The following is a 14985-nucleotide window of genomic DNA, read 5'->3' on the forward strand; positions in this document are numbered from 1 at the left end:
AAATTACTATAAAAAACACTTTTTTATGGAGGTTCATTTTTGGTGTAAACTAGTGTTATCTGTTATTTATATATACAATTTTTAAAATTAATTAATTATAATTAAGAATTAGGAAAATTATTCAAAAGAAAAACAAACAATTTAGATTTTATTACATCAAGAGATAACACTGTGCGACAAAAAAAAAAAACGAAATACACTTGGGAAAGGAGATAGTGTAGGTTGTTAATCTGGTCGAAGAGAACTCAAAAATATTTTTTTTATATTTTTGGAACCCTCCAATTTTTATTTATTTAAAAAAAACCGTTTTTTCGGTACTTTTTTGCGCTTAAAAATTCCTGAACGCGTTTTTTTCAACCGATTTCAAAATTTTCGGTGTTTTTCAATAGTTAAATGTTGTAGCTTTTGAAAAAAAAAATATATCTTCGATTTTGTTGAACAAAAAGGACAAAATTTTTACACCTGAAACTGAAGTTTTCGACTTTTATTCGAGTTTTTCGGATTTTGATGCCAGTTTTTCGGTACATCTGACAAAAATTATGTCATTTTTGTCACATATCAATGTTGTCCCATTAATTCTGAATAAAACGAGACAAATTTCATCAATAAAACATGAAAACTGGTGAAGTTATAAAGCTTTTCCCAAAAAAAGTCAATTTAACCTTGCTTGCGCTCCGGAGTACCTGTGTGTATAAGACAGGAATATGCTCTTCTTCTTATAGTGCTCCCATGGTTTTATTGACTTTTTTTGGGAAAAGCGTTATAACTTCAACAATTTTTATTATTTTTTAATGAAATTTGTCTCGTTTTATTCAGTATTAAAGAGACAATATTAATATGTGGCAAAAATGAAAGAATTTTTGTCAGAAGAAAGCAATATACTCTTATTTTTATACACATTGTTCCTCCGAAGCGCTCGCTAGGTTGAGTTGACTTTTTTTGGGAAAAGCGTTATAACTTCACCAATTTTCATAATTTTTTGATGAAATTTGTCTCGTTTTATTCAGAATTAATGGGACAACATTGATATGTGACAAAAATGACAGAATTTTTGTAAGATGTACCGAAAAATTGGCATCAAAATCCGAAAAACTCGAATAAAAGTCGAAAACTTCAGTTTCAGGTGTAAAAATTTTGTCCTTTTTGTTCAACAAAATCGAAGATATATTTTTTTTTTCAAAAGCTACAACATTTAACTATTGAAAAACACCGAAAATTTTGAAATCGGTTGAAAAAAACGCGTTCAGGAATTTTTAAGCGCAAAAAAGTACCGAAAAACGGTTTTTTTTTAAATAAATAAAAATTGGAGGGTTCCAAAAATATAAAAAAAATATTTTTGAGTTCTCTTCGACCAGATTAACAACCTACACTATCTCTTTTCACAAGTGTTTTTTCACTGTCGCACCGTGTAATTCAGGGGAAAATAAATGGGACAATAGATTATAATTTTTACAAATAACACGAAAAGGATCATGGTCCGCAAAATTTGATCTACAAATTGGTAGCCAAAGGGGTCGGAAGGACCTGGTTGACCTATTTGGAACAGAAAATTTGATTTTTTCAAGTAAAAGATGAGAGTCAACTTGACCAAGAATGAGTTTATGAAGGAGCATGGCCCCAGCACAAGTACGACGTACCTGCAATGGTGGCAGGTCTAATAACTTTAGCCGACAACTATATGGTGGAAGAAGACCATCTGAGTCCCAGTTTAAATATTTTAAGGCAAATAAAAGAAACTGCTTTTGCACTGATTCAATACTTCTTTGATGAACCATATACTGCGGACTCCAAACGCATGAACAGTATTCAAGGATCGGACGAACCAAAGAGATATACAACGTTTTAGTGGTAAAGGGATCATCAAACTCTTTTGACCAGCGCTTGATAAATGCAAGTACTCCTCTGGCTTTATTAACTGTTAGAGAAATATGTTCATTAAACGACAGCTTGTGATCGAAAAGAACTCCAAGATCATTCATTAAGGAAACACGATCTAAAAAGTGATTCCCAAGTGAGTACGAGATGACATGAGGCGTGCTACGGTTAAACGTCATAACCTTGCATTTTGAGCAGTTTAGTGAGAGGAGATTATTAGAGCACCACAAGAATACTTCGTCAAGGTCAAACTGTAGATGTCTATGAAGAAAGTGGTCAGAGTAAGAAAAACAGAGCTTTACATCATCAGCATACATAAGTGTAGTAGCATAGCTCACGACACTAGGCAAGTCGTTAACAAAGAGGATAAATAGAAGAGGTCCTAAGTGACTGCCTTGCGGAACACCAGATGTTACTTTTATAACATGAGATGTGATGTTCTTGAACAAAACCCGCTGCGTACGATTAGATAGATATGAAGTCATCCACTTTATGATATAAGAAGGGAAACCCATAAGATAAAGTTTCTGGAGAAGGAGACGGTGATTAACAGAATCAAAAGCTTTGCTAAAATCGGTGTAAATAACATCGGTTTGCATTCGTTTAAGAAAACGCTTATGGACGATCGAAGTGAATTCTAGCAAATTGGTTGTTGTAGAACGATTTTTGACAAAACCATGCTGGGTGGAGGAAATTATGCTTTTACAATGATGTTGCAGTTGCAATGTAACCATTTTCTCCAGCAGCTTGGGAATAGCAGAAAGTTTAGCAATACCACGGTAGTTATCAATAAGTATTTTAGAACCTTTCTTATGAAGTGGAATAATAAAAGATTCATTCCATCTCTTGGGAAGGCATGGAAGGTCCAAAAATAAATTGAATAGGGTAGTAAGAGGATAGCATAGAATATCGGAGCAGTACCTAAGAATACAGCTCGGGACGTTATCAGGACCAGCAGAAAAAGAGATATCCAAGGTTGAAAGAGCATTAGAAACATCAAGATGATTAAACTTAGACTAGTAGATATTGTTTATATACGGAATATTATACGGGTATGTAGAATTTAAATTATAAGAATCGGACGAATAAGTTGATTGAAAGAATGATGCAAAGAGATTTGCAATACCATGATCTGAAGAATCAGAAATATTTTTATAAGATAGGGAAGGAGGAAAAAGACTGGATTTACGTTTCATATTGACAAACGAATAAAAGGAGCTCGGATCATTTCGGAAGTTAGCCTTACAATTTAAAATATAGCGCTTATAAAGTTGATTATTAAGAAGAATAAACTGGTTACGAATGTAAAGAAAGTTTGTCTGATGAAACAAAGATCCAGACTTAAGAAACATTTTGTAAGCTCTAGATTTCCTGTTCTTAAGACGAGAAAGGTGTTTGTTAAACCATGGCGGTTTCGTTGATGAAGACGATGAAAGTACTGGAACAAATTTGTCCAACGCGTTGTGGATTACCTCATAAAAAGAATCAGTAGCAGCATCAATACAGTTAAAAGATGAAAGATATTCCCAGTCAATTCCAGCTAAATGATTGCGAAGAGCGTTGTAATCCGTTTTTCGGAAACATTTAGAACGATACTGAGCCTCATAGTTATGCATATTAGGGAACTCAATTAACACCGAAACCAATAGTGTGGGATGGTGTACATCTTCAGGAAGCGATAGTGGTGAAGACCGATTTACAGTGACAGAGGATATTCTATTACAGAAAATAAGGTCTAGGGACCTGCTAAGTGTGTTAAGGATGGGGTTAATTTGGGAAAGAGCAATTTCAATTAGTTCATCAATGAAGTCGTTATGGCAACTAGAATGCAAGGAATTGTCATCTTCACACGGGATCCAGGAGATTTGGGGAAGGTTGAAATCACCCATGATTAGGACAAAATCAGAGTCATTGACTAATGATAAAACGTACTTGATAGCATTAAGGTGATGAAAATATACCGTATCATCAACCGATGGAGGTATATAAGAACAGGTCATGAAAATATGAGACGGACCAACAGTTATTTTTACTGCGATAAACTCGATTCCAAACTGATTCGGGAAAGTTATTAGTTCAGCCGAGTATTTAATACTAACAGCAATGAGGACACCACCACCAAAAGAAGGCCTATCCAATCGACACACAGTGTAGTTTGGAACAAAAATTTCATAATCAGAGACAGAGGAATTAAGCCAGGTTTCAGTAAGTGCAATAGCATCAAATTCAAAAGAAGCACTCTTAGTAAAAAATTGGCTCAGTTTACCCAGAATACTTCGAACGTTTTGGTAGCAGCAAGAAAAAACATTATTACTCAGTTTTTTGGAGCTGAATCGGCAAAGTTGTGATTCAGAGGGTCTTTAGCTAAAAATTCATGAATAATACTGTGCTCGGGCCAGGCTGACGGATCAAGTGCTTTTTCAAAGTAGGATTCAGGAATTAAAATTTTGAAAGAGGATATGTTACGCTTATGTTTAAAATTAAACTTAAAGACCGCTAAATCATTAGGAGCTACCTTAAGATGTTTTAAGAGGTGACTCCTGACATCATCCACAGTGGTATCCGGCATGAGGCGGGATACGAATATGGCTTTACGAGGTGCAACAGCTCTCAGCGAAAGCCCAGAGGATTTTAACTCAGGCGCCACACCAGTGAGAGGCCTAGGTGACGGAGCCACAGGAACCTGGAGGTTTTCCAACGATGGAGGATCCAGGACAATAGGTGGAACAAGACTGATTGACGATTCCATTGGCAGACTTGGTGAATGGATCACTTCCACAGGAACAATAGGAGGCGATGAAGTATTAGGAGTTAAGAATTTATCCGAATGAATCACATGAGAAGCAGGAGTGCCCAATAGATTGACCGCCATCGGGTTATTATTCGGAATTTTTCTCCTTGGAGATTCACTTAGTAACTTGAGACCAAGAAATTGGGCCTCAAGTGTAAGGAATTGCTCATTAAGTGCAGCAAACTGCTTACGGACATCAAGAAAACCGTTTCTCGTCTGCTTCATGAAGGTCCGCATCTCAGACTCGATCTCTCTGCAGGCAATACAAGACCATGTCAGACCAATATTCTTAGTTATAAGATCGCTTATCCGTCCATTATGCCCACCACCAGCACATTTAATATGTGAGCAGTTGTTGCAAAGCCAGCAGGAAAGATACGAATCTCCAGTGATGGATCCTCCAAACTCGCATTTCTTAGCAGTGCAAATTAGACTCATTATTTACAGAGATTTGTCCACTGTAGTGAGAGCGAGAAGAGTTCAATGGTAGAGTTCAAAGAGTTCAGTTGTAGAGAGGCACGTTCAGATCAGGCACGTCGAAGAGAATACGTAACAAAAGAGATACGAATGTTACGAATAACCGCTTCAGAGTAACAATGATATAACGGGATTACTCGATCGGAGAATAGACTCAGGAATATATATATTATATATGAATATTCGCAGGGCACGGCAGAAATAATACTGAAGAATAATATTATTTTTAAGAAGTGTGTGGATAATGAACTATGTAAGTCAATTATCTCAGACAATGATACGCGAAAAGAGGAGTCTCGTATCAAAGATATATGTAGATATATGTTGGTAATAAGATGAGAGCAATCGCAAAAAACACGTCGGGATACGGCAAAGTCAGAGGAAAGACTGAGGAAAGAATATAAAAAACAAAAAAAAAAACATTCGAGGGAGCTGTAGCACATAAGAAATTTCATTTTCTCTGCTGTCATCTTGCTTCCAAAATTGGAAGCACAGTATTAAATTTTATGCTAATTCTATTGCAATAGTTTTTGCTCGGAAAAAATTTGGAACAGAGCTAAGTACATAATTTTGTATTTATTGTACAGAATCTATCACTAGTTAAGAGATTGAAAATTCAAGGTTTTATATATTAATGCACAATCCCTCTTAATTATGTTCTACCAAATGATTCGGGACAATGTCCCAATAATAACTTTGAGCCGGATCTATCTTGAATTATCACAGATCCAGAGGCTCCAGCACACGACATCATCTCGTCCGGACCCGTTTTAAAACAAAGTAGGAATGTGGGAACCTACATATGTTGCGAGCGAACTGAGAGTGACTTACGAGTCTTCTCTAACTGGACTCACAGAGATATTTACACGCGAACTGATAGAATTCATCCGGAAAGTCGGATGCGACCACGAGACGCCACAAGTAGGATTGGCACATAATCACACCAGTACACAGAAAGAGGAGATTGCTCAAGTGATAGCACAAGAAGCCCCAGCGGCTCAAGTGCATTAGGTTGGTTTTTTCCATCACCTCCCGTATCGCTCCACAACCTAACCAAAGCTAACAAAGTCAAGAGCGATCCAAATCGAATGCAACGAAAAAATAAGTGCACTTCATGCCAATTCCCAGGTATATTAAATGACAATTACACTTAAATACGTACTTTTACACTTCTCGTGCTTTTGAATATAAACAATTGCGTTTAACAGCTGATTTTGTGATTGAGGCTCCATCGACGGAATTTTTTTTTATGTAATATGGATAGTCCCTCGTTTTCTTATATAATGCGATCAAAATCATTTTGTTATATTAGCTATAGGAAATAGAATTTTAGTAGAAAATAGCCGAAAGTTGGAACCATGAAGAAATTTTCAATGCCTCTGGAATTGAACCCTACTGATCTCTGATATAGACCAGTGGTCTACAGGAGGCATAGGAAATTTCTGGAGTATGTAGTTCAATACTTCAATAGGTCAACCAGATTTCACAAGACCACGTATAACACAAACGTTAATTTTTTTTTTTGCGCGGTTCCCACTGCATACGTACAGCCCACCTCCCGTCCAACCGACCGAGGGACGCTGCCGCGTAACGTACGGCTCGAATCGCGGGAATAGATCCGAGATAGATAAGCGAGGATTAGGAGAAAGATATTACGAGGAAGAGTGTTGCATAGATAAGGCGGTTAATATAAGCGATTTAAGATTGTTAGTAGAGCAAAGTGATAAGATGTGGTAGAGACCATTGTAGTCCGAACATAATACCCTGAACGGATCGTGTTGGGCATATGTCGAACTACAATGGCTGAGGAGTAGAGGACGAAAGTTTCTGGTCCTTCTACTAGGAATGTTAAAGTTTAAACGTGTTAGTAAATGCTGGCTGTCTATATTTCCATAAATAAGATTATATAGAAACATGACACCCAGCATCGTTCTACGATTTGTTAATGTTGGTAAGTTGATTAGTAAAAGTCTACTATGATAAGAGGGGAGGTAAAGATTTGCATCCCAATTAAGTCCCCTAAGAGCAAAAGTAAGGAAGTTTTTTTGTACAGATTCAATGTGATCTTGGTGTACTCCATATTGAGGACTCCAGACACACGATCCATACTCAAGAATCGGACGGACCAGTGATGTATATAACGTTTTAGTTATGTACGGGTCATTAAATTCTTTTGACCATCTTTTAATAAAACCAAGCACACCCATAGCTTTATTAACCATGGTAGATACATGGTCGGTAAATTTAAGTTTCAAATCTAATAGGACACCTAGATCGTTAACCTGAGTTAATCGTTCTAAGGCGTTCCCATAGAGAAAGTACATAGCCTGGTGAGGACTAGATCGGTAAAAAGACATAAGTTTACATTTCGATCCATTAAGCTTTAGGTTATTTGCTAAACACCAATTTTGAAGTTTATCCAAATCGGATTGAAGTCTAGACTGGGCGCTAGTGAATTTATACTGAAGGCATAGCTTAACGTCATCAGCGTACATAAGTACAAGTGAATTAGTTAAGGCAAGGGGCAAGTCGTTAATAAACAGAGTAAAAAGTAGGGGTCCAAGATGGCTTCCTTGGGGCACCCCCGATGTGGCGCGGACTACACGCGAGGTAACATCTTTAGAGAAAACACGTTGGGTTCTCCCTGATAAGTAGCTCGAAATCCACATAAGAAGATCAGTTGGGAATCCCAAAAGACTGAGTTTACTTATAAGAAGCGAATGGTTAACAGAGTCAAATGCTTTACTGAAGTCAGTGTATATGACGTCTGTTTGTAAGCCATTCCGGAAGCCATCCGTACTTCAATATATAATACTTCAAATATACTCGCTCTATAAATCTTGAATTGCCACTTGACTCCCGCTCCTCTTCTTGAATCTTGGCTCCATCGAAACTGCGATACTTGCTTTCTGCGGGATACCTGATAAAAAATAGAAAAATATTAACGAAAAATACTGTTTTTCATATCATAATTAATTATCGGAAAAATAATAAATTTTTATAAAAATTCGCTTTGTAGGCATCGAAGTATTAAAAACACATTTATTTAGGACATTTTATTTTAAAACAAGTGTCAACATTATTTAACAACGATGTTTTAATTTTTGATGGTGTTCTTGTGATGTCATCTGATGAAACATTGTACTGTGCTTATTAATTTATAAATCCTTCAAAATGGCACTCTTCGCATTTTTTAATTTGTCAAGCCGCTTGAGCAAGTGATTATTTGCAGTCTCTGCTTCCTCCAATCGTTCTAAAATTTCCCGATGCTGTTAAATAAAAGAAACAAATTAAAGGGTACAAAATGATATGAATTGTAAAGCAAATATTAAGCAATTTGATGTAAATAGTTAAATTAATTTTTTTTTTTGTTTTTGTAGCCCTAAGCTTTTGTATCTTAAAGACACATTTTTTAAGAAAGACAGGAATATGGCACACAATTTGAGTAGACTAAATTGCACAACAGTGGTTCCTGGAAAAGCTGAAAAACAATTTGTGTCGATCTGTGTAAATGATTTGCACAAACTAGTACAAAAACTAGTTCGATTTGTATAATCTTATTAAAGCCACAGAATTGAGTTGAAAAGTTTGAGCCCTAAATTACTTGCAGGCAGATTAAAGTTGGCAGCCTAAAAATTTTTTAGACCGGAGTTGGGTTAGAATGGGTTATTAGGTCTTGGCACTAGTTGCCAACTCCTTGTATTCCCTTGTTTACTGGCACTAGCACTGTGTGCTCTTTAGTCGTGAATTGACAAAATTGGGTTTGTGGTTTAAAGGCCTTCGTCTTTGTCAACGAGAGGCTTAGGCTTGTAGTTTAATGTCCTTCTGAGGTTTTGATCCGCCATCGGCGTGGAATTTTTTATCCAGGTTTTTTCAGTAGTTCCTTGACGATGAATGTACTAGAGATTCGCACCGATGCGTTGAATTCACCGATTCTTTTTAATGGCTAGAAAGCTACCGGTGCCCTAGACGCGTAATACCTTGGACTCTGGAGCTGTTTCCAGTCGGACGCGGGATTTTTGAGTAGTTTCTGTCCTTCCAAATTTAGCTGTTGTGGCCTCATAAGCTGGTAGAAATATTCGGCGCCCAAAATTAGGTCAATCTTCTGGGGCTGCGTAAATTTAGGATCGGCTAAGCGCAACTGAAGTGGGATATTTCTTGGCGCCTAAATATGGTGGGATGGTTGATTATTATTATGATGGTTGGCATTATTTCCGGTAGTACGACTACGTAGATTTGTCATTGGCTAATGATGATAGGGTCAATACAGTTCATTTTCGTGATCTTAAAGTTGTCCTGGCCACCGATGTTCAGGGTTGATGATTCCAATTGGAGTATCACTGTGACAGCCAGTCTTCTGGAGATTATGTTAACCTGTGATCCAGAATCAGTGTGCTGCATAGCTAAGGGGGTCCGGCTGGTCCATGTAGTGCCACTTGGGTGGTTGGTAACAGAACGGTGGGTTTATTTGTAAGAAGCGCTGAGGCTGAACACACCATTCGTGATGAGCTGCACTGACGTGGCGCGGTAGACGTATCTTTCCGCATTGTTACTTTCCGCATTGACTGATTGCCCTGACGCTCAAGGTGCTGACACTCGAGGTGTTCTAACTTCTGCTTCAGAGATTGTCGAGTGGTTAAATCGGTGATGGCTCCAATCTTTCATCAATGATGTGTATCAATATTGCATCCATTAAATCTGGGGTGTACGAAAAGCTCTTGGATCGTTGACTTCATCTACAGGCGTTCATTATGGTATCTTTGTATGGTATCATTATGGTATGGTATTTTTTAGCCGTTGCCTAAGTCAAATTTTGGAATGTCGACAGGTGGTATTACACACGAAGATGCGATAGTGGGTTTTTGCGTTGATACTGAAATCGATTGTGATTCTTCGGTCAGAAATGAAAAAAATTCTACTCGTACAACTTAAAATCTATCATACACCGATGGTAGTGCGACTATACTCTCCACGTGAGGGCGGCTGGTAACAGGTCCCGGTTAGGTTATGTCTCTGCCGAGGATGCTGGCTAATTGTAGTCGGGCGGGGAGAAGAAAACTCCCTTCCTCAAATCACCCCAATCCAAGGTGGAACAGCATATGCCGAGGGATGCATGTCCGGGGGATGCACGGACGTTAATATGCGGACTCTGGGGGACCGGCCGACCCCTCAGTTTTAGCCAGGCTTATCATGACAAGCGGGCTATGTCATGATGGACGAACCCCTTCCCGCCTACTCGTGGGTCCAAAAATGAACAATAACACTATAACAAAAAAAACAAACAGTGGAGAACGGAACTCCCTCCGCAGTGGAGAAAGTCCGGAAATGGGATCTCGGATCCGTCAATCTCCAAGGCAGATAGAGGCCAAAGAGATGCTGGGATGGCGAAGCTCCCCACTGAGGGACAACATCCGGAGGCGAGCGGCGCCGGTGTAGGGGGAGATGCCAAGGCACCGACCCCCAAAACGGGGCCCACTATGGGACCACCGAACGGTGTGGGGGGTAAGATCCCTGAATCGAGCTCATTTCGCACCGGCGGCAACCCTAAGGAAGGCCCCGGTCCGACGACTGCTGGCCCCCTGCAGCGGAAGGGCTCCTATAAAGATAGGAGGAGAGCGGCCTTCATCCTAATGAGGGCAGACCCATCGGCGGAGTCCAATCCCGATCAGGCTGAAATTATAAAGTGGGCGAGGGAAATCCTGCCTGACTTTCAGCCAGCAAGAGCGGGAGCCAGATTGGACCCAAAAAAGCCGACAGGAGTAGGCGACTCTGCCAAGTAGAGTGCACAGAGTGCGAAAAGGCAGAGGTCGACCGACGGGGGAGCGCCCCTAGCTAAGAAGAAGAAGGTGCAGACACAGAGTAGCACATCCTTCGCCGAAGTTACCAAGGGCAGGACCATCATTGGGGTCATTGATAATGGCTCCAAAGATGGCCTGATCCCCAAGGAGCTTTGGCGTAAGGTAGTGAATGAGCTGCATGGGCGCTTCATGGAGGAGATGCTCAAGAGCGGAGGGCCCCCACCGGACTGCGAAGATGCAGGGTGGTACCAGGGTAGCATCAAGGTGATAGCGTGCCAAGATGCGAGGTATGTACGCCTCTACAAGCGAATGATAGCGTCGCTTGGGGAGGTCTACCCAGGAGCCAGATTGGAGGCGGTGGACTGGGACAAGATCCCCAGCAAACCGAGGGCCCGCGTATGGCTGACAGAGAAGCCGGCGGACCCTGACACCATTCTGGCCATGCTTAAAATCTGCAATCCCACACTCCCTACGGCGGACTGGAGGGTCGCCAAGGTGGAGGAAGCAGTGGGACTGAGAAGGCAGGTTGTCCTCACTCTTAATGAGGAGACTCCGAAGATCCTGGAGGGTGCCGGTAGCCGTATCAAATACGGGTTCGAGCACGTTGCGGTGAGGATCTACAAGTCGGATGCGAAGAGTAAACCTGGAGGCATCGACTTGGAGATGGACGCACAGGAGCTAGACTCGGGGGAACCGACCGAAGAGGTCCGCCCAGAAGGAATGTCGGATGTGGAGGAGGACATTCTGGAAGGGTACACCTCAGAGGAGAGTGACCTGGCGAGGGCTCTTGGTGGCGTCGGCATGGAGGAGGACTCTTTGCTGGGCTCCGACACCGAGGCGGAGGTTACTGTGGTGGAGAATCTAAAGGATGTCCCTGACATTCCTGCAGATAAACCTCCATCACAGTAAGGTGGCTTCCGCCGCCCTCCTGCTCCATCTTGCAGAGGATGGAGCTGACGTGGCCCTCATCCAAGAACCCTGGATCCACGGAGACAGGATTCTCGGTCTGGGGGCGTCGGACTTCAGGCTGTACACAGCCGATGTAACAGGTAAAAAGCGAGCATGCATACTCGCAAAGAAAAACCTTAATACCTTCTTGCTACCAAATTTCAGCAATGAAGATCACGTAGCCGCATCGATAGAGGGCCCAGACGGCCATCTAAGAATATGCTCGGCATATATGGGTCACGACCACCTAGGACCTCCACCCCATTCGCTACTCAGGCGGCTTGTGGAAGACAGCGAAAGGAAGGACATCGACCTAATAATAGGATGCGATGCCAACGCTCATCACAGTCAGTGGGGAAGCACTGACACAAACAAGAGGGGTGAGTCAATCTTCGATTTTATCCTCAGCTCTAAGCTTTTAGTGGGTAACAGAGGTTCAGAACCCACTTTCGTAGTCAAGAACAGAAGGGAGGTTCTTGATGTCACATTATTCTCGCACTCCCTGGCTGATGCAATCACCAGCTGGAGAGTCCTTGACAAACACTCATTTTCAGACCATCGCTATATTGAGATAGTAGTAAATTTTGAAAACTTTACCAAGCAAGCAGTACGAAATCCTAGAAAGGCAAACTGGGAGCTCTATAAAAATATACTAGATAGATCCTTAGGCGAACCGCCTTCGGAGACCATCGAGACCTATGAGGGGCTTAACGCCATGGTAGACAAGCTTAGTGCGACTAGTGCAAAAGCTTACCACAAGGCCTGCCCCAAAAAAAGGATAGGTAGCAACAGATCGAAGAAGCCTCCGTGGTGGACCTCGTCTTTAGCCCCGTACAAAAAAAATGCACGTAGGGCCTTCAACCACGTGCACCGTACCAACACAGACGAGGCGTGGGAAACCTATAAAGCTGAACTTAGGCAATATAACAAAGAATTGCGCAAGGCAAAGAGGGTTGCCTGGGCCAATTTCTGCACCAAAATTCAGGAGACATCAGAGGCCGCCCGCCTAAGAAAGATTCTCTCTACTACAGCCCCCATCGCAGGTTACATTAAGAACACGGAGGGGTGCTGGACAACCTCAAGCCTGGAAACCCTGGAGACCCTTATCAACGCACACTTCCCGGGTTGCTCTTCGGAAGGAACAACCCAGGTGATGCGTAGCCAGGGTCATCAGGGCTCGCTCAACTACCTACTTAGTGACAGAAACCTGAAATGGGCAATGGACAGTTTTAAACCCTTCAAATCTCCGGGACCGGACGGTATTCTACCAGCTCAGTTATCCAGAGCCGGTATTAACCTAAGGAAATGGATTAAGAAAATCTTCAGCACAGTCTTCACTACTGGTATGATACCAAAGGCATGGCTGTGCACGAAGGTTGTATTCATACCCAAGGCGGGGAAACCATCCCACTGCACCCCCAAGGACTTCAGACCTATAAGTCTGTCTTCCTTTCTCCTTAAGACTATGGAAAGACTCTTAAGTCTCCATCTACAACTTAACATTAACCCAAATGACATCTCATGCTCTCAGCATGCTTACAAAAGGGGCCAATCAACAGAAACAGCCCTGCACGATATCACTATGATCGCCGAACGAGCGATTAATTTTAAGGAATACGCACTTGTGGCTTTTCTAGACATAGAAGGGGCCTTCAATAACATCCTACCGTGCTCAATAATCGACGCACTGACGGGACTTGGAATAGACAATCGATTAACTCACCTAATACGGCAGATCCTGGTTAACAGGAGTGTCGAGGCTACACTTGGAGGTTCGACTATTCGAAGATACGTCAAGAGGGGCACCCCACAAGGAGGTGTACTCTCACCACTACTCTGGAACGTGGCGGTTAACAGCCTACTACGTTCCTTAGAGGGTGGCGGATGTAAGATCATTGCGTACGCGGACGATGTTGCTATTGCCTTCGTGGGGAAATTCCCACAGACGCTATGCGACCTAATGACAGGGAAGCTCGAAGTTCTGTCGGCCTGGGCGCAAAAGAACGGGCTGGGAGTCAACCCATCCAAGACAGAGCTCGTGCTGTTCACCAGGAAGTACAAAATACCTAACTTAAGACTTCCGAAGCTCCTAGGAGAAACACTAGCTCTTAGTGATAGTGCGAAGTACCTAGGTATCACACTAGACAGGAAACTGGACTGGAAGCTGAACACCGCTGAAAGGACTAAGAAAGCGGCAATAGCACTCTATACCTGCCGCAAGGCGGTAGGCCTGAAATGGGGAATGTCCCCGAAGATGGTCAGATGGTTATACACAGCGATCATCAGACCAATTCTATTCTATGGTGTTGTTGTCTGGTGGCCCGCGCTAGACAACTCCTCATGCAGGGAAAAGTTCAGGAAGATGCAGCGCATGGCGGAAGTCTGTATGACAGGCAGTCTACGCACTACGCCTAGTGATGCCCTAGACACTATACTTGACCTACTACCAGTTGAACTGATGGGGGTAAAGACAGCTACTCTGGCAGCAATAAGACTGCGGGAGGCAAACCTATGGAGCAAAAATAGTTTCGGTCATACCAGACTGGACCTACAACATTTCATGCCTGAGGGGGGTACGGATTACTGTGTGCCCGTCGACCAACCCACCACTAACTACAAAGTCTTAATCCCCTCGTGGGAGGAATGGGAAGCCCGGATACCGGGACCGGAGGGCTCCATTCATATCTATACAGATGGATCAAAACTTAACGGCCAGGTGGGAGGCGGTTATTTTTGCGATCATCTGAGCCTAAAGGAGTCCTTCAGACTCCCTGACCACTGCAGTGTGTTCCAGGCTGAAGTAGTAGCCATTAAGGAAGCACTTGAATCCCCAGCTCTAAGGGGAAATCGGGGTACAATATGTATCTTCTCAGATAGTCAAGCAGCGCTCAAGGCACTTGACGGATTCTCATCCAACTCCAGGACAGTCAATGACTGTCGCAGATCTCTCAACGAGATGGCTGAACAGCTTGACATCTACCTCATCTGGGTTCCCGGTCACAGGGACCACGAGGGAAACTGTGCTGCAGATGAACTAGCTAGGGCAGGGACTACCAACCCTCTCCTACCGGAGAAAGAACTTGTAGGCATACCCTT

This window comes from Drosophila ananassae, chromosome XR (assembly GCF_017639315.1).
Source record: "Drosophila ananassae strain 14024-0371.13 chromosome XR, ASM1763931v2, whole genome shotgun sequence".
NCBI lineage: Eukaryota > Metazoa > Arthropoda > Insecta > Diptera > Drosophilidae > Drosophila > Drosophila ananassae.